We start from the raw sequence: 25,170 nt of genomic DNA, 5'->3' as shown, positions 1-25,170 counted from the left end.
AGATAAGGAGCTCTGTTTTTAACATGTTAAGTTTGAGGTGATGGGAGGACATCCAAGTAAAGATGTCTTGAAGGCAGAAGATGCAAGACTGGAGAGAGGAGAGGGGATCAAGGCTGGAGATCTAGATTTGTTATCATCCGCATAGAGGTGTAGCTGAAGCCATGGAAGTGATTGAGTTCTCCAAGGGAGTCGGTGTAGATGAGGAATAGAAGGGGAGTCAGAACTTAACCTTGAGGGCCCCCAACAGTTAGGGGGTTGGAGGGAGAGGAGGAGCCCCCAAAGGAGACTGAGAATAAATGGCCAGACAGATAAGAGGAGAACCAGTGTGGCTCAGTGGAAAGAGCCCGGGCTTGGGAGTCTGAGATCATTGGTTCTAATCCTGACTCCACCACTTGCCAGCTGTGTGACTTTGGGCAAGTCACTTCACTTCTCTGTGCCTCAGTTACCTCATCTGTAAAATAAGATTAAAATTGTGAGCCCCACATGGAACAACCTAATCAGCTTGTATTCCCCCAGTGCTTAGAACAGTGCTTTCCACACAATAAGTGCTTAACAAATATTATTATTATTATTATTATTAATAGCCAGGAGAGGACAGAGTCAGTGACACCAAAGTTAGATAATGTTTCCAGGAGAAGGGAGTGGTCCATAGTGTTGAAGGCAGCTAAGAGATCGAGGCGGATTAGGATGAATTAGAGGCCTTTGGATTTGGCAAGAAGGAGATCATTGGTGACCTTTGAGAGGCCGGTTTCTGTGGAGTGAAGAGGACAGAAGCCAGACTGGAGCAGGTCAAGTAAAGAATTGGAGAGGAGGAATTGGAGATAGTGGGATTAGACAATTTGCTCAAGTATTTTGGAGAGGAATGGTAGGAGGGAGATGGGGTGATAACCGGAGGGAGCCGTGGGATCAAGAGAGGGTTTTTTGGGGATAGAGGAGACAAGGGCAAACTGGAAAGCAGCGGGGAAGAAGCCACTGGAGAGTGAACGGTTGAAGATGCCTGGTAGGGAGAGAAGAAGGAAGGGGTGAGAGTTTTGATAAGGTGCGAAGGAATGGGGTCAGATGTGCAAGTGGAGGGGCTGGCTTTTGAGAGGAGGCAGGAGATCTCCTCTAAAGATACTGCTGGGAAGGATGGGAGAGTTGAAGAAGGGGGCGGAGAAGGTAGGGATTATGGAGGGGAAGGGATGATTTTAGAGAGCTCACACCTGATGTGTCAATTTTCTTAATAATTGGCCAGGTCACTGATGGTGGAGGCAGGGGACACGGAGAATTTGGAGGGAGTTAAATGTCTGCAACAATTGCCAAGAGCAATGGGCTTGGGTGTCAATAAGGTTGGAGAAATAGTTCTGCTAGGCAGAAGAGAGGGCAGAGTTAAAGCTTGCAAGGAAAACTTGAAATGGACAAAGTTGGCCTAGTATTTAGATTTCCAACAGCAGTGCTCTGTGGCTCCATCACAGGAGTGAAGGAGGAGGACTGTGCAGGTGATCCAGGGCTGTGGTTTAGTGGTACGAGACTGACAAAGAGATAGAGGTGAGTTGAGTTCAGTAGAGAGTGTGGTCTTCAGAGTGCCTATTTGGCCATCAAGGGAGGGTAGTTTGGGAATAGAGGCTAAGTGGGGCTTGATGAGTTGAGAAAATTGGATGTGGTCCAGAGATCGGGCCTCTCAGTGGGAGAATAGTAGATTTACGGAGAGGGGGTGTGTGGGAGAGGAGGCAAGTAATGAGGTTGTGGTCAGATAGACAGATTTCAGAGTTGGCAAATGTAGAGACTGTGCAGTGGTTAGATACGAGGATATCGAGTGTGTGCCCAAGTTCCGGGGTGGGTGAGGTGGGATGGAGCATGAGGTCAGTGGAGTTGAGGAGTGATGGCAGGTAGGCAGCAGAAGGGTCATCAGGAACATCTATGTAGATATTGAAGTCCCGAAGATTAATATGGGCATGGAGAAAAGGAAAAGGAATGTGAGAAAGGGATCAAACTGGTGCTCTTGTTACTAGGCCTCACTGCCTCCCAAATTGAACTTCATTCTGGACCTTCTGACCTGCAGAGAAAACCTGGATTAGTGTCCTCTAATTTTTCCAGCTCAGGAACTGCAGGGGTTCACCCATCCTCACCGACTTCTAGACTGTGAGCCCCCTGTTGTGTAGGGACCTATATGTCTCTATATGTTGCCAACTTGTACTTCCCAAGCGCTTAGTACAGTGCTCTGCAAACAGTAAGCGCTCAATAAATATGATTGATTGATTGATTGATTGATTGACTTCATCACCCCTTTTCCCAAAAGAAAAGAGGCCCGGGACTACTGGCCACAGGAAGGCAAAGATGACATGTTTCCTTGTTCCTAACTGGGGAAGAAGTGGGGAGCAAGGTGCGGATAGTGGTATGTCCCCAGAGAAGAGAAGAAATGACCCTGTGCTACTTGTGTTGACATGGACCACACCTCCAAACATTTTTCAGAAATCACCTCCACCAGTCCAGCTTCCCAATGCAATACTACCCATGCTAGGCATACTGGGATGATGACAGCTAGTGCTGCTATGATAGCTGTGGGAAATTTATCCTATCTACTCCTGGATCTGCAGAGACCCCTGCCTCACACCACCCAAATTTCCATACAGAAAGTTTGCAGTTAATATCCAGAATTATAGCAGAGTCCTTCACCCTACGGCCCATTTACCAGGGCCCCCCTGTTGGGGATGATTCAACACTTAAACACACCAGTAAATTTCTAAAGCCAGAGGAATGCTCCTTTGAAGGCACAAGGAGACCAGAGTGTTGAACTCTCTAGGCTACTCTGGAAGGGAAGGCAATCAAGCCATTGGGGGGCTCATTCTTGTGCTTGTTTAGACGTTCCACGTGTGAAATTTCCTCAAGGGTGATACACAGTAATCTGAATCTCACTATGCTGTGGGCTAACAGGTGTAGCCAAGAGGAACTTTTCTCCTTTCCAGGAAGCTTTGGTCGTGAGTCTGAAACTTGCTCTGTGATGCAGCAGTTTACTGCTTCCCAAATGTGGCTACTTCTCTTATGCACATCACAACCATTCTGGGCTGCAAGGTCTTTCATTGTGTCCCCTACATTTTTGAGTGACCTATCATGTAGTAAGAAATCTATGTTGATCAATGCTGTGAGGGTTGCATAAGGAAAGTAAATTGCACGGATGTGAGTTAGGGAGAACAATGGTTAATCCCTGACTAAACTGCTCTCATTGATATCTCTCAGATGACGTGTCTGAGAACGACACATCTGTCTGCTATTGGACCCATGAATTCATTACTATGATGTCCTCATCATTTAGTGTTACTGATGAGACTATTGATTCTTTAGTATAATTACATGAAATGCACTGTGGTAAGTGTGTCCTCTGTCTTTGTAAGTATTTATTGGCAGGATATGTATGCTTGTTATCATTTTATTGATCATCATCTTGCAACTGAATTGAGAAGATGCATTCTTGAAACTGTCTGAAAACAATCAAATGCTTTCATTGTGAAATGCGAAAGAAAAACTCGGAAAACTTTGGAAAATTTGAAGTTCAATACCCAGCAGATGGTGCTGTAATCAAATTCTAAAACCTGTTACACTAGAGACACTTGAAGTGTGTCTGCACATAGTTAAAAAAAGGTATACTGAGCTCAGTTAAATACATACAGATAAATTGATTCAACCTTTAACCGAGTAAGCTGAATTAGCTGAAATCATTGCTGTTACTATGAAAAAATTGCCTTAATAAAGGAGGTAATTTTGAGTCTTCAAAATGTAATATTGAATATCCATTTTTTGCTCAATCAAAAGTTCTCTACAACCTTGGATTTGTTGTGAGAATCAAAGTAAATATAATAAAATGGCTCAAATCTTTCCAATGCAGTTTCTTTAATAATGTTTTATGGGTGAATGGACTCTATTCCAAGACAGTTACCTATACGTTAGTGTATGTATTTCTCCCATCCAGGAATAATTTGTAAGATTTGAAATTGATATGAAGGTTATAGCCTATGATCTAATTGTTACACAGACCATGAAATCTGCCTTACTTTGGAATATATTTGTGTTAATGACCTTTCCTTCATATTTTGAAGACACTGCAAACGTAATTCATTTGATTACCAGTATTTCCATAGTTGTTACATCCAGTATTACTCTTCACAGAACTGATGGTGTTTTTGGTAGTTTAAGAGGACCAGGAAGGAAATCTTGGACACAGTTTCATCATCACTTTTCTTCCACTCACAGCTGGATGAAATGAGAAGTCTAAAGGAAAGGGTCACATATAGGTGAGTTTAGGAAGTCACATTGAATCTGGGGGTCAAACTGTGTGTTCTGAATTACTTAAATTGGCACCTACTTTGAAAATGCATGAAACAAGCTGTTCCCCAGTTGAGATGTATTTTAAATTGTTCGCCACATATTTAGAGATGGGCAACCATCTGTGAAACATTTACATTGACAAACATTCTTTACTTAAATTCTGTATCCAAGGTTTGGTAGATTCATTGTGGTTAGTAGATTATGATTCACCAATCCAAATAATTTTTCAAGCTAAAGCTTAGCATGGTACTCTGAAGTACTCAATAAATACCACTAGTTATTGATTTACTAATTGATTTTATGGTCAAGATTTGCCATAGTGTATTTAAGTCATATTCTTTAAAGTATAAATGGGCAATTAACAACTTCCAGAAGACTGATCAGGAGGGAGTAGCTGTGATAATGACAAGTGAGACATATATACAGTGTAAGTGATATTCAAATATCGAGCCCTTTCCCCATAGCCTTTAGAACTTTTCCTGAGGACAGCCCTGAGCTGAACTGAAGAGGCAGCTCACGCAAGGAACCAATCCTCAAGGCTGCATTTGTTGGGCTGCCGGCCTGAAGTGGTACTGAAGGGCCAAGAAGGTATTGGGTGAGGCCCAGGTTCCCACCAACATACTGGGCAGGATGTCAGAAGGGTTAAGGAACTTCTAGGAAGGCTCGATCACTGCTAATATACAACTTTGAATACTAAAAAACAATGCTTTCTGAGAGGAAAAAAGGAAAAAAGAAAGGTTGGTATTGTTAGGTGTCATGGGGAGAGGGAGGGGAATGGAAGAACAGACCTCAAAAGCTGAACTTGGAATTCAGTGCCACTCAGTTGGGTTTACTGATGGGACTGACCCACGAGTATCTTATATTCCAGACATTGTAGGACAGTGGGGAGGGCATTATCAAGTTAAAGTTTCCTGCCTTTCCATACTTCCCAAAGCTCCCTTCTCTCTACTTCATTTAAAATCCTAACATTTGGTCTTTCAAAAAAGTAACTCTTTCAAACCGAGAAATAGTTACGCTTCCTAAATGGATCACCATTTATGGATTTTTTTAAAAAATTGCAACAAAAGTCAAAAAACTTTGTCATAAATCATGCTTCCTTTTGTAACAGTTTTCATTTACGTAGGCCAGTGGGCAGCAGCTCAGTTTCCTTGGGCTACACAGTTTCATTTAATACACAGTTGGTTCCTGCTAATAAGGGATTCCAAGGGTTGAGGATTTATATTCGCTCAAGTACTGAAGTCACTTCAGAATACACGGTACCATACATGCATCATTAGGGTGAAGTTCTCAGAAAATGTAATTATTATGTCTGTAGTTTTAGCTAATGACTACATTTATAATACTCATTTATTATTCATCAATCATTTAGAAGATATTCAGAGCATACCTTATTAATTATTATTAAAATCATTTATTTGTTTCCATTCATATTTCATTACAAATAAAATGACCCAGTTGTATGCAACGCAAATGTCATGTTTGGATACGAATGAAGAAAATACACGGGGCTGGCAAATGACTGAAAAGATGACCTCAACCATTGATCCACATATCTCATATCTATCTCGTATCTAGCCCAGTGCTTAGTTGAGTACCTGGGACATAGTTAAGCACTTAATGAAGACCACAATTATAAAATTATTAGGTAGTCGGGAGGAAGAAAAATTGTGTGGGCAGGGAATTTATCTATGAACTCTGATGCATTGTTCTCTTTTTCCCTTTGCCCCATCAAGCCTTATTCCCTTCTTACTCTCACATCCCAAACTGCTCTGTCCCCACCAACCCCTTTGCTCTTTTGAACCTCAAGTCTCCTGGCTGCCCTGTGCAGCTCCACTTCCACTTCCCTGTGTCCCAAACCCCAAACCCATCCACCCCCTGCCTCCTATGACTCTCCCACAAAGCCAGACCTGCACCCCATAACAAGAGCCCACCCTATGTGACTTTTCTTTCCTTTTCTTTAGAAGCAGTATGGAGTAGTGGATAGTGCATGGACCTGGGAATCAGAAGGTCATGGGTTCTAATCCTGGCTTTGCCATTTGTCTGCTGTGTGACCTTGGGCAAGTCACTTAAATTCTCTGTGCCTCAGTTACTCATCTGTAAAATGGGGAGCGAGACTAGGCAACCCACATGGTACAGGGACTGTGTCCAACCCAATTTGCTTGTATCCACCCCAGCACTTAGTAAAGTACTTGGCACCTAGTAAATCAATCAATCGTATTTATTGAGCGCTTACTATGTGCAGAGCACTGTACTAAGCGTTTGGGAAGTACAAATTGACAACATATAGAGACAGTCCCTACCCAACAGTGGGCTCACAGTCTAAAAGGGGGAGACAGAGAACAAAACCAAACATACTAACAAAATAAAATAAATATTTAATAAATACAACTATTACTATCATTATTATTATTATTATTCAACTTTGGTCCACTGTGGCATCCCTGTCCCTTTGAGATAAGACGAGACTAGAGAAGATGCATTAGCTTCCTTAAACTTTCACCAGCTATCAAGATTTTTCGGACCTTCTTGAGTTTTTGTTCCATAGTTATGACCAGCCGGATAACTGTATCAATATCCCAAAGAATAGAATTGTGTTCACTTACAGGTCTTATTTTTAAGGTTTATTAAAAATCCTTAATTAACAGCCTAATTGTCTGCCCTGAGCCAGACAACGCTAATACAAAGCGAAAGCCAGTTATAATGGGGTGGATCTGGATGCCCTCTGACACCTAAGCAGAAGGTCCCTCCTCTTGGACATTTTGGATAGGTGTGACTGTAGCATTGAAGCCAGGATGATACCAGGACAAATGTAAGCCTGGAATAAACTAGAAGCAGGACCAGACTCATTCATGGGGTGGCAGGGACAGGACTTTGACTCCAGTTCTGACTCAGCTACTTGCCAGTTAAGTGACCTTGGGAAAGTCACTTCACTTTCTAAGCCCAAGTACCATCAATTGTAAAAGGGGAATTAAATACTCCTCTCCCTCCCCATTATATGGTAAGCCTCATGTCAGAAGGGGACTGTGAATTATCTGATTGCATTTTATCTACCCCACCTCTTAGCACAGGGTTTGGCACTATATTAAACATTAAACATATACTACAATTACTGATTTAGTACTACCACTAACAAGAATGAATTCACTGATTTCTTTCCATTCTTTTTTATCATTTGAATCTGTGTTCCTCTTTTATTTATGATCTGCTTGGGATTTGTGTCCATTTGTCTTTCCTTTTAGATTGTAAGCTCCTCGAGAGGAGCGATATGTCTTTTTTCTACACTTAGATGTTCTGCAGGGGTAGGTGCTCAAAATACTCTGTTGGTAATGGTGATGATTCTTCCCAGTAGGTATATCCAGATTTGTGATAGGCAACCATCACACTAGTGAAGCCCTGAGTATATGCAAGTGACAATTTCTGGAAGTGAGACTTCAGGCTCTGCTTAAAAATCAAATTCCAGTTTTAAAATTCATCATCCATTTCCTTGTTCCCACCCCTGCACTTATTCTACCTTTGAAAAATAGCCCAACACTTAGTGACGGAAGGGCAGAGAACAGGGAAGCAGGAAAAGGGAAATGAATATATTAGCATGGGCTAAATCTCACAGGTCAAGTCCTAACTTAAAATGAAAGGAGGATTTATAATAGACATGTCTTACCATTTTAACAATAGTGACCTAGCTACACTATAAGATTATAGGACGCTCATTCTTGCGGTGTACTATTTGTGAAATACCTGGCTTAGAAATCTGGAAAATGAGAAATTATGCAGCTTTTAGAACAAATGAAAAATAAATGAAGTACCAACATAAAGGCAAATTTACCGTTTATTGATAATTTACCATTTTTACCTTGTTTTCAATTGTCTCTTAGTCCCCTCCTTTCTAGGAACCCATTACATTTTATTATGCTAAACTCTATCTTCTGTCACATAAATTATAGTTAAGGATCTTAATATTAAAGCCTCTTAGCTCTAGGATCATATTTCAGACTTTGTTCAAACCAGACATTAATGCTGAAATTGAACACAGATCACTTTGTCATCATTACCTATGATCTCCAAAGTATAATACAATTTTTGCTATATATGGCACAAAAATGCTTCTTGGTATAGCACTGAATTATGGAGATATATTGATATTCTTAATATTTTGACAAAACAATAAAACTGAATATGTTAGCTCCTCAACAGATACCAGCATATCAACCAAGCTATAATAGGAACAGTTATGAAGATAAAGATTTTACTTAGTCCAGTTAAAGTAGAGAGCCTACCCAACTAATTTTAATTCTGTTTGTTGTCTTGGGTGGGGGATTTGTTTGGACCTCCACATAACTCAAACTCCCTTCTTCCTAATAATAATACACTGGTTAGAGACCTGTGGCCATCCCACCATTTCACTGGTTGCCACCTGAACCTCTGAAAATTAGGTCTGGTCCTGAAAAAGAATCAATCAATCCATCAGTCATTATTATTGATCACTGAGTATCTACTGTGAGCAGAGCACTGTAATATATGGTTGGGAGAGTACTATAGAAGACCCAATCCCTGTTCCCAAGGATTTAATGGAGGTGCTAGACACAAAATTATTAACGGAAAGAAGGAAGAATACATAGAACCCACTTCCCCAACTTTCCTTCTCTCTACTCCATTTCTTCTCCCTTTTCCATTTTCCTCCTTCCCTTCAGCTATGCTATGAGGGTGTCCCACCTGGAACAAGAGCTATCTTAGCATCTCTCTCTCCACTTCTTCCTACTTTTGACTTTGGATGATCAGTAAGTTTCAATCACGACTCTGATGGGAAGACTGGGTTCCACTCCCTCAACCCACCTTTCATCCTTCTTGGATATCTCTCAAGTGGTGCTTTCCCACCTGCTTCCAAAATCTACCCCCTTCAAACCTCAAACATTTGTTACCACTCTGCTTCCTTCTCTGGCCACTCTGCCTTCCATTCTGTTTTCAAACACATTCATGTCTCCCATCTGCTAAAATAAAACCCTCTCTCTGAATCACACCACACCAAACAGCTATCACCCTCACCATCCTCCTCTCATTCCATCCCACTCCTCCAGCCACCACTCTGTCCCTTCAACTCCCTCCATGACCCTGTACAACCAGTTTCTACCCCCTTTACTCCACTGAGAGAATTCTCCTCCTTCCTGCCAAATCCAACAGGTTCTACTTGGTCCAAATCCTCCTCAACCCCTCAGTTGTCTTGAGCATTGAGGCTCACTCCCTTCTCCTTGAAATACTATCTAACAGTTTTACTGACTGTCTTGGTTCTCCTCCTACAACTCTGGCTGTCCTTCCTCAGTCTCTTTCACTGGCTCTTCTGAAGCTTCCTGTGAGTGTTTCCCAGCCTCAGCTCGGTGTCCTGTCCTCTCTCTTTTCAATCTACATCTGTCCTCTTTTACATCTTTCCTCCTCTCATTGATTCCTGGCTCCAGAACATCTCTACCTTGATGTACCACTTGCACCTCAAGCCTATGTCCAAAATTGAACTCGTCATCTTCCCTTCTCCACCTAACTTTTCCATCACAGTTGACATCACTATCTTCCCTTAATGTTGACATTTTTTTAATTCCTCCCTTTCTTTCAAACCCCAAATTAAATCCTAGAAAACCTCCAGAGGTTGTTCATTCCTCTCCACAACAAATGGAAACTCCTGACCATAGACTTAAAGACATTTAATCAGATCTCTCAATACTATTTATCCTCATTCCTCTCTCACTCCATCCCAGTTCATTTAATTCATTCCTCTCCCACCAACCTACCTGGTCCTCATTCTCATTTCATCCACCACTGAAATCGTGCTCTTGAACTCCCTTCTTCCTAGAACTCCCTCCTCCTGGAAGCAGCATGGCCTACTGGAAAGAGTATGTGCCTAGGAGTCAAAGGGCCTGGGTTCTCATCCTAACTCTGTTACTTGCCTGCTGCGTGACCTTGGGCAAATCATTTAACTTCTCTGTACTTCAGTTTCCTCAACTGTAAAATGGGGATTTAAATACCTGTTCTCCCTCCTGCTTAGACTGTGAGTAACATGTAGGACAGGGGCTGTGTCCAGCCTGATTAACTTGTACCTACCACAGTGCTTGATTCATAGTAAGTGCTAACAAATGCCCTATTAAGGATTATTATTATTATTATTATGTGACAAATCACTTTTCTCCCCATCTCAGAGGTCTTTCAGCAATTCCATCCTCTCCAGGAGCCCTTCCCTTCTCTTATCTACCAGGCTATATCTCTCTTGACTATCATTCATTCATTCAATCAATCATATTTATTGAGCACTTACTATGTGCAGAGCATTGTACTAAGTGCTTGGAAAGTACAAATCAGCAATATATAGAGATGGCCCCTACCCTACAATGGGCTCATGGTCTAGAAGGGGGAGATAGACAGCAAAATAAAACAAGTAGACAGGTGTCAATACTATCAGAATAAATAGAATTATAGCTATATACATATCATTAATAAAATAGAGTAATAAATATGTACAGATAAAATAGATGGAGTAATAAATATGTACAAATATATGCAAGTGTTGTGGGCACAGGGTAGAACAGAAGGAGGGAGAGGGGGTGATGGGGAGGGGAGGGGAAGAAGAGGAAAAAGGGGAGTTCAGTCTGGGAAGGCCTCCTGGAGGAGGTGAGCTCTCAGTAGGGCTTTGAAGGGAGGAAGTGAGCTAGATTGGCGAACGTATGGAGGAAGGGCATTCCAGGCCAGAGGTAGGATGTGGGCCAGGGGTCAATGGTGGGACAGGAGAGAATGAGGCACAGTGAGGAGGTTAGTGGCAGAGGAGCAGAATGTGTGGGCTGGTCTGTAGAAGGAGAGAATGGAGGTGAAGTAGGAGGGGGTGAGGTAATGGAGAGCCTTGAAGCCAAGAGAGAGGAGTTTTTACTTGATTCGAAGGTTCACAGGCAACCACTGGAGACTTTTGAGGAGGGGAGTGACATGACCAGAGCGTTTCTGCAGAAAGATAATCTGGGTAGCAGAGTGAAGTATACACTGAAGTGGGGAGAGACAGGAGGATGGGAGATCTGAAAGGAGGCTGATGCAGTCATCCAGATGGGATAAGATGAGAGATTGAACTAGCTTGGTGGCGGTTTGGATGGAGCGGAAAGGGAGGATCTTGGCGATGTTGTGGAGGTGAGACAAGCAAGTTTTGGTGATGGATTGGACGTGTGGGGTGAATAATAATAACAATAATAATAATGATGACACTTACTAAGCACTTACTATGTGCAAAGCACTGTTCTGAGCACTGGGGAGGTTACAAGTGATAAGGTTGTCCCACAGGGGGCTGACAGTCTTAATCCCCATTTTACAGATGAGGTAACTGAGGCACAGAGAAGTTAAGTGACTTGCCCAAAGCCACACAGCTGACAAGTGAATGAGAGAGCAGAATCAAGGATGACACCAAGGTTGCAGGCTTGTGAGACGGGAAGGATGGTAGTGCCATCTATAGTGACAGGAAAGTTAGGGAGAGGACACGGTTTGGGAGGGAAGATAAGGAGCTCAGTCTTGGGCCTGGTGAGTTTCAGATGGTGGGCAGACATCCAGATGATGATGTCCTGGAGGCAGAAGGAGATACAAGCCTGGAAGGAGGGAGAGAGAACAGGGGTGGAGATGTAGATATGGGTGTCATCAGCGTAGAAATGATAGTTGAAACTGTGAGAGCAAATGAGTTCCCCAAGGGAGTGAGTATAGATGGAGATCAGAAAGGGACCAAGAACTGATCCTTGAGAAACTCCTACAAGTAAGGCGATGGGAGGGGGAGGAGGAGCCCGTGAAGGAGGTTGAGAATGAATGGCCAGAGAGATAAGAGATAAGAACCAGGAGAGGACAGAGTCTGTGAAGCCAAGGTTGGATAGCATGTTGAGAAGAAGAGGGTAGTCCACAGTGTCGAAGGTAGCTGAGAGGTCGAGGATGCTGAACTATCATTCATCATCCTAGTGAAAAAAGCACAGGCCTGGGATCAGAGGACCTGGGTTCTAATCCCAACTCCGCCAGTTGCTAAGCCAAATGCATGCTGTGTGATCTTGGGCAAGTCATTTCACTTCTCTGTGCCTCAATTTTCTCAACTGTAAAATGGAGATTAAAAACCTGTTCTCCCTCCTATTTTGACTGTGAGCCCCATGTGGGACAGGGATTGTGTCTGACCTAATTAATTTGTATTTTAGAACAGTGTTTGATTCATAGTAAGCACTTAACAAATACCATAAAAACAAAACAAACACCTCCATATCACCTAAGCTCTTGGGTACTCATACCTGATTCCAGCACTTATGTACACTATTGTTTACATAATATATACTATTATTTTCTATATGTAATTCATTTTGCTGTCTGTCCTTCCTACAAGATGATAAGCTTCTTGAAGCAGAGTCACCTACTGGATTAGAACATGGAACTAGGAGTCAAGAGACCTAGGTTCTAGTCTTGACTCAATTACTTGCCAGTTGTATGACCCTCGGACTAGTCATTTAATCTCTCTGTGTTTCAGTTTTCTCACTTGAAAAATGTGTATCAAATATCAATTCTTCCTCCCACTTAGACTCTGAGCACCATCTGGGGATTGGGACTGTGCACAGTTGACTGTCTTGTATCTACCTCAAAGTTTTGCCATTACTTAGCCCATGTTACAGCCACATCTAGAAAGCTGTGCAGCTCTGATTGCAGTGTCAAAGGAAGGAAATAATATTTCTGGATAAGGTATAGGAAAGTGATCATTGAGATTGTCAGCTGATGCATTAAAATTGACCGAAAATATCATGTCCCTTCATTCATTCATTCATTCATTCAATTGTATTTATTCATTCATTCATTCAATTGTATTTATGGAGCACTTACTGTGTGCAGAGCACTGTACTAAGCGCTTGGGAAGTACAAGTTGGCAATATATAGAGACGGTCCCTACCCAACAGTGGGCTCACAGTCTAGAAGGGGGAGACAGAGAACAAAACAAAACATATTAACAAAATAAAATAGATAGAATAAATATGTACAAATAAAATAGAGTAATAAATATGTACAAACATATATACATATATACAGGTGCTGTGGGGAGGGGAAGGAGGTAAGGCAGGGGGGATGGGGAGGTGGAGGAAAAATGAAAACTGAGAGAATCCGTCAATCAATCAGTGATATTTAATAAGTACTTACTGTGTGCAGGGCACTGTACTACACACCTGGGAGAGTATGATACACAGAGCTAGTAGATGTGATTTCTCTCCACAAGGAACTTTCAGTCTAAAGGGAATTTAATGAAAGTTTAAAAACATCATGAAAAGAATAGGCAGGGGAAAAATAAGATTGTTCATCAAATCCTCCAGTTCCTGCACTGGAAGCACTCACTGAAGCTTTAGAAAGCAGGGTCCAAACAAACAAATGGAAGCAACCATTCCCATGGTGAGTAGTAAGATCAGGAGCATGTGTTACCACAAGAGTATGTACAGACAGTGTGGCTTCCCTGGGTTTGCTAGTACACATTATCACTTCAAAAAGATTCTTCTAAAGAGCAAAGCATAAAGGTTTGCTTTTTGAGTTTGAGAAGCAAACTGTACAGTTCAGTGACAATAACAAAGGCTTTTCCCAGTTATGATGCTATTGCTGCTGCCAATGATGATGATGATTTTCTCCCTGAATAAGGAGATCAGGAAAAATCAGCACCACATAGTCTCAGGAAGCAGTGCCCAAACTTGTGGGAGAAGCAGTCCTTAGATTAATTTTGTAAGATAATTGTCTGGGCTCAGGGCAGTGTCTCAGCACATCCGTGGTTATAATCATTTTCCAGGGTGGCTTGTAAATATGCTTAGTGCTTATAATGGCAGCTGCTGAATCATCCATTCAGAATACCCAAACCTTATTTCTTCCGGTTTCACTTCGGTAGATAGGAACATCTCTCTTTATTGAGAAGGAATTAAAATATATATCCTTTTCCATTACAACTGCAGGAAAGGTCGTAAGTTCTTCTAGTGATGAGGATATAAATATTACATAGAATAGGTGGAAGAGTTTAGCACTAGCTCTTGGAGAAGCCCCTTGGGTGAAATAGTACGTCAAAGCTCTGTGTTCCTCCTCTTTGGAGTTAGCTTGCTTTTTTCCAGTAACCTGCAGATGAGTAATGAGAGATTGTTAATTTCAAATGCCATCACAATTCTTTGGGGCCATTTCAGTAGGAGGGTTGGAGAACTCTCTAATCTGAGAATAGATTCTTAAATGTGCACTATATTCAGAATAATCTGTGGTTATTGACCCAATAATTGTTGGACCTTTTCCCCTTTGTGTGAAAATAAGGTTTTTTGCCAATATCTGAGTGGTTTATGTATCGACATTCCTGGCACTATCTATTTTATGCTGTGCAGAACTACATATGCAGGTTGTTTTAAACCAATGGGTTCCTTTTATTAGTCTCACTGTGTATTTGGGAACACGACTTCCTGAAGCTTTTACAGGGGTATATTTTTCTTTCATGTGTTTTTTTTTTCCACCTTCCATTATTATTTGCATGCTAAATGGTGATGTTTCATTCTCTTCATTTGTCTGGCTGCTATTTTGTTTGCTGGGTATTTATTAACTGGAGACTGTTAATTATATAAGATACTGTCATGTAAATGTTGGGTTTAAAGCCACCTCTCTACTCCGCTTACTATTTTAAAAAGAAAGCTTTTGGATTTTTGTTGATGTTGAATGTATGCAAGTGAAGCAATTAATTGATTCAGTTGATTGAATAAAAAATGCATAATTGTTTTATCTCATCTAGTAGTTACAGGAATTATTTACCATTCACAAAGGGAGAACAGATTTCTATGATATGCAATCTCTGTTTATTACCCTAACCCTTCTGACTTGTGTCAATCAATCAATCATTCAATAACATTCATTACTTAAGCAGGAGTACTTCTGCGTGCAGAGCACTAGGATAAGTGATTGGGAGACTACAATAGGAACAAAGGATAAAAACACGGCCCTGAGGGGGGATGGCTATATTTGAAATCCCTTCTCCACCTCAAAGTCAGCATATCCAAAATAGAACTATTCATCTTCCCTCCTCAACCCAATCCTTCTCCTAACGTCTCCTAACTTTTCCATTAGAATCAGTAAAATCACCACCTTCCCAAATCCGGAACCCTACGACCTTGGCATCATCTTGTATTCTTTGTACTCTTGTACTCCTCACTACCTTTCAATTCAATCCACTATCAAATCCTGACAGTTCTTCCTACACATTTCCTAGATTTGCCCCTTCCTCTCTACCCAAACTCTATCCAAGCTCTTGTCATGTTGTTGTTAGACCATTATTTCAGCCCTCTTAATGTTCTCCCTGTCTGCAGTCTTCCCCATCCAATTCATTCATTCATTCAATCATATTTATTGAGTGCTTAACTGTGTGCAGAGCACTGTACTAAGCACTTGGGAAGTACAAGTCAGCGACATATAGAGAAGGTCCCTACCCAACAACGGGCTCACAGTCTAGAAGAGGAAGACAGACAACAAAACAAAACATGTAGACAGGTGTCAAAATCATCAGAATAAATAGAATTATAGCTATTTGGACATCATTAACAAAATAAATAGAATACTAAATATGTACAAGTAAAATAAATAGAGTAATAAATCTGTAAAAATATATACAAGTGCTGTGGGGAGGGGAAGGAGGTAGGGTGGGGGTGGGGAGGAGGAGAGGAAAAAGGGGCTCAGTCTGGGAAAAAACCCTGGAGGAGGTGACCTCTCAGTAGGGCTTTGAAGGAAGGAAGAGAACTAGTTTGGCGGATGTGTGGAGGGAGGGCATTCCAGGCCGGGGGAAGGACGTGGGCTGGGGGTCGACGGCGGGACAGGCGAGAACAAGGCACAGTGAGGAGGTTAGGGGCAGAGGAGCAGAGGGTGCGGGCTGGGCTGGAGAAGGAGAGAAGGGAGGTGAGATAGGAATCTGTACTACATGCTGCATCTTCTTGAAACATAACTTGACACACATGTCTCCATTCCACATAAGCTTCCATTGCCTTCCACGTCTGTCTACACCAAAGAAAATCTCACACAATTGACTTCAAGCTTCTCCATTTTGCAGACCTTCTTTCTTTACCTGCTACTCCCTAGCTCAGTTGCTTCATTTTTCCCAAACTAACCTAACTGTGCTTTGCTCTTGAAGCTCCTACCTCTGCCTCTTTGCTCACACTGTTTCTTCAGCCTGGAACTCCTTTCTTCCCCAAATCCAACAGGCCACAGCCCTCCCCAATTTAAAATCCTCCTAAAATTGCACCTCCTCCTGGAAGCTCTTCTCTATTAATTTATAATACCCTAGTCCCATTAACCCAACGCATTTTGTTACTTATCTACTTTAATTTATTGTTTATATTTACCATCATGCTCCTTTAACTTTTGCATACTCAGTGTATCTCTCCTTGTCTTCCTCTTTAGATCGTAAGTTTCTGGAGGGTAGGAATCACATCTTATAATTCTTTTGCTTGTCCTCAAGCACCCAGTACTTCATTCATTCATTCATTCAATCGTATTTATTGAGCGCTTACTGTGTGCAGAGCACTGTACTTAATTTGCATTCTTTGTGCGTGCAGAGTGGGTACTCACAAATACTTCTGAAGCTGATGATGATGATGATGATTAAGATTTACATTATTCAGAGAGGCATAGTAATCCTTCATTTGGTTTTGGCCAATGTAGCCTTTGATTACCCTCTCAGGATTGCACCTGGAGAGTTTCCAGTATTCTACCAGTCTCAACTATGGGAGGGAGAGTCAGGCAGAGGCACATCCATTCCATTCCTTGCTTGAGCAGTGGCTAGTAAGTGGAAAGCCATCTGCTACAAGTCAAAATTCACTTGTGCTGGGCAGCAGCGGCATGGGAGAGAGTCAAGTGAGGAGACTCACAGAAGAAGGCAGTGATAAACCACTTCCATATTTTTGCCAAGAAAACCCTTTGGATAGATACACTACCAGAATGCTTGCGGATGGAGGTGGGGCATTCTGGGAGAGATATGGCCATGGAGTCGCTATGGTTCATAGTCGACTCCATGGCATAACACAAGACAAGCCTTTAATTTCTTCATCCTTGGGGCCCTTTGCTTGTCAAGCATGTTTCTTACCATTTTCAGTCTGCCTAGACATAGAATGAAATGAGTGTCCATCTTTCAGGGTCACAAAAGTCTTCAAGATACTGGACAATGAATTGACTTTTCTACATGTATTTATTTCATCTTGAATTGATCCTGTCAACAGTATTGTTGCTGCAACCACCAATGCCCATAACCTTGACAGCTTCGGAGTATCTCTGAGATACCTATTCAGAGGCAGATGGAATTTCTTGTTTGAGTAGGGCTCTCTTTATGTTGCCGTTAAGTTTCTTGAAAATATTTTCCAGGAGATTTGAATTTTGTCATTTAGATGGTCTAAAGGCCACTTAGCAAAATATTAGTTTTATTACCAGTAAAATTTGGGAGTGAATCAAGAGATGTCAGTCAAGCACTGGGGTCAGTATTATGAGTTTCCTTCATATTCTGCAGTTGTACAAGATATAATTGATAAGGTAGCACCCCTTAGTTCTTGGATGCATCCGAACCATCTCTCCCTTATTCTATAAGTGGACTATTGTGTTTAATAACCAGTGCTATTGGATTTCCAATTCTGGGTGTTTCTGTGATTTCTCTCTTCATTTCAACATCTTTGTCTACACATGCATTATAATCTCCCATGCATTGTCAGATGTCTGAAGACTGTGATGGGCATTTAAATCCTGAAGGCTTTCGTTCTCCTCATTGGCATTCCCATTGGTGTAACATTACACTCAATTTTTAAGTAAGCATAGAGTCATAGATTCTCACAAATAATAATAATAATAATAATAATAATAATAATAATAATAATAATGGCATTTGTTAAGCCCTTACTATGTGCCAGGCACTGTACTAAACATGGGGATAGATACAAGCAAATTGGGTTGGATACAGTCCCAATCCCCATTTTGCAGATAAGGTAACTGAGGCACAGAGCAGTGAAGTGACTTGCCCAAGGTCACACAACAGACAAATGGTGGTGCCAGGATTAGAATCCTTGATCTTCTGACTCTCAGGCCTGTGCTCTGTCCATTATATCATGCTCACTAATGTCGCTAAATATATATGCATATATAAGGAAAACTCTCATTTCAAAGCTAACATCTGTGCACCTTTATTCAGAGGAAGAAACAGTTTTCCAGAAGCTCTTTCACTGGGGAGTCATTCACCACGTACTTTTGCCATGCTCCAGGGTGGAATGGTGACCCTGCTCTTCTCCACTCTACCTCCCCTCCCCCAAAGCCACCCATGCCTGGCCCTGGAGCCCTCTGAGACTCAAGAGGAGCAGTGGAGAAGAAGGAGAAGCACCTATGAGTACCTATTCCTTTCTCTTCCTTCCTCTGTCCCATTCTCCTCTTTCTTCTCTATTTTCCTCCCTTCCTTCCCAAGATGGCCCTCATACAAAGATGAAGAGAGGATACCTCTGCTCCCATGCTTTAAGGTGGCAGCCAAGGGTACCAAGCCATGGAGATTAAGTGGTCTGCAGTGCAGTGCGTTGTACTTGGCATCCTCATAGTGGCTTCAGGGCTTAGCACAGTGCTCTGCACACTGTAAGCACTCAATAAATACGATTGATTGATTCAGGGGACCACAAAGAGGGATGCAATGGACCAGTCTGAAATGTCTTTTTCCCCAACTCAGGACCAGATTTTGCCTCTGGAGCTTATGCCTCCTGCTCCACCATCTTTAGGGCTTCAGGTTGTAACAATGTGTGGGGAAAGTGAGCAATGGGGACATTCTGCCATGATAATGATACTAACAATAAAAACAACTGAGGTGTTGGTTAAGTGTTCACTATGTTCCAAGCACTATACAAGAAATTGCCCTTTGACCCCCTTGATTAGGGTGGTCCAGGCCCTCTACATGACACAGGTTATGGCTTTTCCCCTATCAGTGGAAGCAGTGTAATGAAGTGGCAGATGACCAGGCCTCCATCTCCAGCCCTGCTACTGGCCTCTCAAGTGACCATGGAAAAGATTGAACTCTTTTGGCCTCAGTGCCCTCATCAGTTTCTTTCCCAGTATTAGCACTTCCACATGCAACTGCAGAAGTGGAGTCTGTTTTTTCAATCACAAACCTAGTAAAGACAGATAAAAGAAGTAAAATATGGACACCCATGCTGGGGGGGTTACTAGTTCTCAAAAATGGCCCTGGAAACATATATTACAGTAATGGTTGGTGACTAGCAATGTAGCTAGTCACAGAATATGAAGGATGAGGACATGGCTAAGTATACATGATAAATACCTTTAAATGTTATTCAAATATCGAGCCACCCTATTTATGTAAAATTGTGTCAGTTAACATTTTTGAAACTTTATTCACACTGTATGTAAAGATCACTGACGGCAGTCGGCAGTTCCGCTCAGAAACTGTGGGCAAAGACTAGAGACCACTCCAACAGTAGCAACCAAGAAAAAATTCATAAAATATATATTTCTGTCTGAAGCTCAAAGCTTAATGGAAAAATCATAGGGCTATGAGTCAGAACACTTTGGTTTTAATCAAGACTCTGCCACCTGCCTGCTGTGAGACCTTGGATAAGACACTTAATATCTCCATGCCTCAATTTCCTCATCTGTCAAATAGAGATCAAATTCTCCCTCCTACTTATATTGTGAGTCCACTGTAGGACAAGAACTGTGTCTGACCTGATAATCTCCTATCTACCCCAGTTTTTAATACAGTGCTTGGCTCATAGTAAAGGCTTAATGAACAGCACAGTTGTTATTATTGTTAGCATCATTATTAATAACAATAATAACATGGCCTAGTAGATAGAGCTTGGACCTGGGGGTCAGTAGGACCTGGGTTCTAATCTCAGCTCTGCCACTTGCCTGCTGTGTAATCTTGGACAAGTTACTTAATTTCTATTTGCCTCAGTTACCTCATCTGAAAAATGAGGATTAAGACTGTGAGCCCCATGTGGAACAAGGACCGTGTCCAACCTTAGAACAGTGCTTGGCACATAGTAACAAATATCATCATTATTAGTAGATATTACCTAATTAACCATAAACATCCCTACATGATATTTGAGGGAAAGGCTCAAAGACACACTTTCCACTAGTGACTGTTTTGTCCAGAAATAGAACTCCTAATCAAATCTAGTTGCAAATTTGTGGAATCAAATTTGTGTAATACACATTGTAGCCCAGCCCAACAGAGAACAGATTTGTCTAGTCGGAATACCTATAGGGTGCATGTTACAGTACCAGGAGCCAGAACATTTATTTAAAGAAGCAGTGTGGCTTAGTGGCAAGAGCAAGGGCTTGGGAGTCTGAGGTTGTGGGTTCTAATCCCAGTTGTACCACTTGTCTGCTGTGTGATCTTGGGCAAGTCACTTAACTTCTCTGTGCCTCAGTTACCTCACCTATAAAATGGGGATTAAGACTGTGAGCCCCACGTGGGACAACCTGATTACCTTGTATCGACCCCACCACTTAGAACAGTGCTTGGCATATAGTAAGCGCTTAACAAATACCATTATTATTATTATTTATTTATTTATTTAATTTATTATTTAACACCCATCAGCACTGTGCTAGATAGATACTTTAGCTTCTAGGTACCCCAAATGGAATTTGTTTCATCTGTTTTGCAGTAGATGAATCCTCTGGCTTGGAGGCAGCTCTCAATTTCAGTTGGCTTGTAGATCTGGAGCCTGGGGAGGGGGCATGAAGGACTTGGTTCACCATCCCAGCAACCCCTACTCTTTCTCCCTCCCTTCTCATTGTTGATGCTGATACAATTTACTAATAAAGAAATCTACGGGGAAAAGGCAAAGGGTAGTAGACTAGGCAGTGTGATAGGAATGTATTTCTGAGGCAGGCACGGATTAGGATAGCCCCACCCAACCCATGATCCTGGGAAGAACATATGGAGAAGAGTGGGGGAAATTTTAGAGAGATGATGCCTGATAGTTTCAATATTTTCAGTAATTTGAGGGGGGCAAAGGATGGGGAAGGTGAGAGGACAGGAGGTTTGAGGAGGGAGTTAAACATCTGGAAAAACTGGTGAGGGCAATGGACATGATTGTCTATAAGAATGGGCAATGGACATGATTGTCTATAAGGATGGAGAAATGATTTTGCTGGATAGAGGAGAGGACAGAGTTAAAGCACATAACTCCTCACCCTGGGCTTTAAGGCTCTCCATCACCTCACCCCCTCCTACCTCACCTCCCTTCTCTCCTTCTACAGCCCAGCCCCTCCACTCCTCTGCCTCTAATCTCCTCACCGTGCCTCGTTCTCACCTGTCCCACCATCGACCCCTGGCCCATGTCATCCCCCTGGCCTGGAATGCCCCCCCCTGCCCATCCGCCAAGCTAGCTCTCTTCCTCCCTTCAAGGCCCTACTGAGAGCTCACCTCCTCCAGGAGGCCTTCCCACACTGAGCCCCCTCCTTCTTCTCCCCCTCTTACCCCTCTCCATCCCCCTGCCTTATCTCCTTCCCTGCCCCACAGCACCTGTATGTATGTATATATGTTTGTACATATTTATTACTTTACTTATTTATTTATTTTACTTGTACATATCTATTCTATTTATTTTATTTTGTTAATATGTTTTGTTTTGTTCTCTGTCTCACCCTTCTAGACTGTGAGCCCACTGTTGGGTAGGGACAGTCTCTATATATTTCCAACTTGTACTTCCCAAGCGCTTAGTACAGTGCTCTGCACACAGTAAGTGCTCAATAAATATGATTAATTGATTGATTGATTGATAAGGATAAACTTAAAGTGGTTGAGGTAGGCCTGATATCTAAAATTCCACCAGCGGTGTGCTGCGGCCCATGCACAAGAGCAAAGGAAGCAGACCTTGACAGTGATCCAGGGATGTGGGTTAGTGGCATGAGATTGAAGGGGAGAGATTACCTGGAATTCAGTAGAGAGGGTGGTGTTGAGGGAGATAATTTGGTCATCAAGGGTAGGTAGTTTGGGTATGGAGGCTAAACGGGGCCTGATGACTTGAGAAAATTGGATGGGGTCAAAAGATCAGAGGTCTCTGTGGGGGAACAAGACAGAGGGGAGGAGGTATGTGGGAGAGAAGGCAGGTGAGGACATTCTGGACAGTTAGAGAGATTTCAGAGTTGTTGACGGTAGAGTTTGTACAGTGACTAGAGATGAGATCAAGTGTGTGTCCAGGTTGGTGTGTGGGAGAGCAGGAGATTGGTGGAGTTGAGTAGTGATAGAAAGCAGGTAGCTGCAGGGTCATCAGGAACATCTATGAGGATATTGAAGTCCCCAAGAATCAATGTAGGGATGGAGAAAGAAGGAAGGAATGTAAAAAAGGGATTAAAATGGTTCAAAAATTGGCAGTAGATTACCAAAACTAGTATCTGGAGTGGGTGGTAGAGGTGGATGATATGGGTTTCAAAGGAAGGGAAAGAGAGAGATGGAGGTCATGGAATGGTACAAAAGCGACACTGGGAACGAGAAAAAACCCAACACCTCCCCCCTTTCCCAGTGAGTCCCAGTGACCTGTATATTTGAGTCACTAGGTCCCCTCAACTGGCTTCTGTCAATAAGGTCTGCAACTCACTGCAGTTCCCTGGGATTCCAGAAGCAACAGGAAAAGAAAATAGCATGCAAATCGTTGTTTTCTTGATCAGTGAATTGAAAACCCAGATCCTATCTTGATTAGTTCCCCTTCCAACTAGTGGCCACTCCAGCCCCCCGAGCCACATCATCGATAAAAAGCATTAGGAGATTTTCTGCTGGGCATCTAATAAGCTACTGAGTCTGTTGTACATAGAATGCCTGCAGTCTCTCATAAAATGTTATTCTTTGCCTTTATCTTGTTAGCATAATGTGCAGCTTCATTAAGCAGCCAGATGAATCATTTAGTAATTGGATATAATGAATTTAATTTTCTAATTTCTTTCTCTTAATGAAACAAAGTCATATTTTATAAACAGACCAAGGATTGTTCTGAGTTGTGGATTTAAGTTAACATTTGGCGAGGCTTTCAGAATGGAAGAGAAGAGGCTTTTCCTCCCTGCTGCCCTGGGATTCATTTGGACGAGCTCCTCGATAGTTGTCCTGCCGAACTAGGTGCCTACCTTCGCTCTGTAATTTCCAAACAGTGTAGGGCAGAGAGGTAGTCAGGCTCCCAGGGGGAGAACCACAGAGGTGAGCTGTCAATTCAGTCTATGAGCTCTCAGTTAATTGGGCTACCTTGAGCTGAACCACTTGTTCTATTTGGAAGATTTCCTTCCTGAGTGTCCCACCCTCCAACCTAATACAGAACCCTTAAGTGACTTTCTGATGTCCTGGGTTGATGATATCCACCGTCCTTCTCACTAGCATCTTCCTGAAGATGAAACCCGAGGATAAAACTGTACTTGAAATTTCAGCATCCCTGGCCTAATTAGCGCTGGGCCGATGGGTCCTAATTGTGTAACTGAAATGTACCAGTTGAGTTCTTTCCATTGTAACTTGACTACAAGTCTAAGGCTTGATTAATAGAGCCAGGGCTGCAAACTAAAACACAGTTAATTTACTGTAAGTTTTATTAGGCATATAAAAGGAGAGCAGGAATTACTAGCCTTTCGTTGCTCGAGATACATTTCATCTATGACTCAGACCAGATTCCTCCCAGATTAAGCTTGTTAATTTTACTCACTGCCGACATTCTTCCCTGCATTGCTGAAGCAAAAGCCACAGGCTCTTGTCTAAAATGGAGAGAATGAAAAGAACCGGGGGCCTGGACAACGGTGACATTAACCACTTTGTCCTTTTAATTCATCTAATTACATGCAAGAAAGGAGAAACAGACCATTTGCAGGCTGCCTGTAGTTGCCTTGCTGCATGGATGCGGGGCCATTGCTTTTGTGGGCTTTTTGTTGTCTTATTAGGGGAGCTTTTGTTCAGAGAGATGGTTAAAGCCATTTTCAGCAGCTAGCGAGATGAAACAGTTTCAATAAGGACACAATGTGCTTGTTTAAATTACCTTTCAAAATGCTAGAAACCATTAAGGGGGAGGTGCTGCAAATAAAAGTTGGATTTTTTGTTATAATGTTTTACCCTAATAACAGCTTTTATTTTATTATAATCCATTAGTTGACAATATTATTCTATAGATTATTAGGCAGCAATTTTGTTATTTTATCACACTTTCAGCACTCGCTCTCAGGGCTAGAAACCACAAATCTCAGTATAATATGCTTTCAATTTTGTTAAAATCTCTATTTAACCGGTTTAGCTGTGAAACATCTTGGAAAATGTGTTTTTAATTTCGCCCTAATTAACTTGACAGTTGACAGAGCCGAACAGTGTGTTGTGGTGTCCCCTTCTGCAGTTTCCCCGCTGCCCTTTTCTTACCTTCATTTGTTAGCTTCTCCATTCTAAATGGGAAAAAGGCGATATCCCCAACATCCATTAATGGGATCTTTATTTTCAGCTAAAGAGACAAACCATTGTAAAATATTCATTAAAACTAATCTTCTCCTCCCGATGGATTGTATGTAGGAAGGGGAGTGGGAAAGGAAGCAGTAGGTCCTTAGTTGGTCATAGGTGCCGGCTCCATGGGAGAGATGGGAAAAGGTAACCCCCAAAGCATTCTTGGGGAGACAGCCAGCCGTACTCACCTTAGGTCTTGGACAACACCTGAGAGTTGCATAGCAAGTCCAAATGGACTTACAGTGATGACTTTCTGGCCTGTTTGCCCTCTAAAGCCTGTTCCCTCCTTGGTCCCATCTCCCCTCAGAACTCCTGACTCCTTTAAAAGGAATGGTTGGCACCAATAGATGGAGTTATGGGTCATTGCTTATAGGTGTGTGGAAATGTTCCTATAAGTG

The 25,170-nt window shown here is 42.1% G+C and overlaps 1 non-coding gene across 1 annotated transcript; it reads left to right on the top strand.

Annotated features, from left to right (window-relative positions):
* Positions 1–16,992: 16,992 nt before the first annotated feature.
* LOC119938951 lies at positions 16,993–17,130 on the top strand. Its single transcript, XR_005454633.1, has one exon. It is a non-coding gene; the product is annotated as a small nucleolar RNA SNORA7 (small nucleolar RNA).
* Positions 17,131–25,170: the final 8,040 nt, after the last annotated feature.

Source organism: Tachyglossus aculeatus, chromosome 16, assembly GCF_015852505.1.
Source record: "Tachyglossus aculeatus isolate mTacAcu1 chromosome 16, mTacAcu1.pri, whole genome shotgun sequence".
Lineage (NCBI taxonomy): Eukaryota > Metazoa > Chordata > Mammalia > Monotremata > Tachyglossidae > Tachyglossus > Tachyglossus aculeatus.
The sequence above is the reverse complement of the archived record's forward strand: the minus strand, read 5'-3'. Positions and strand labels throughout refer to the sequence as shown.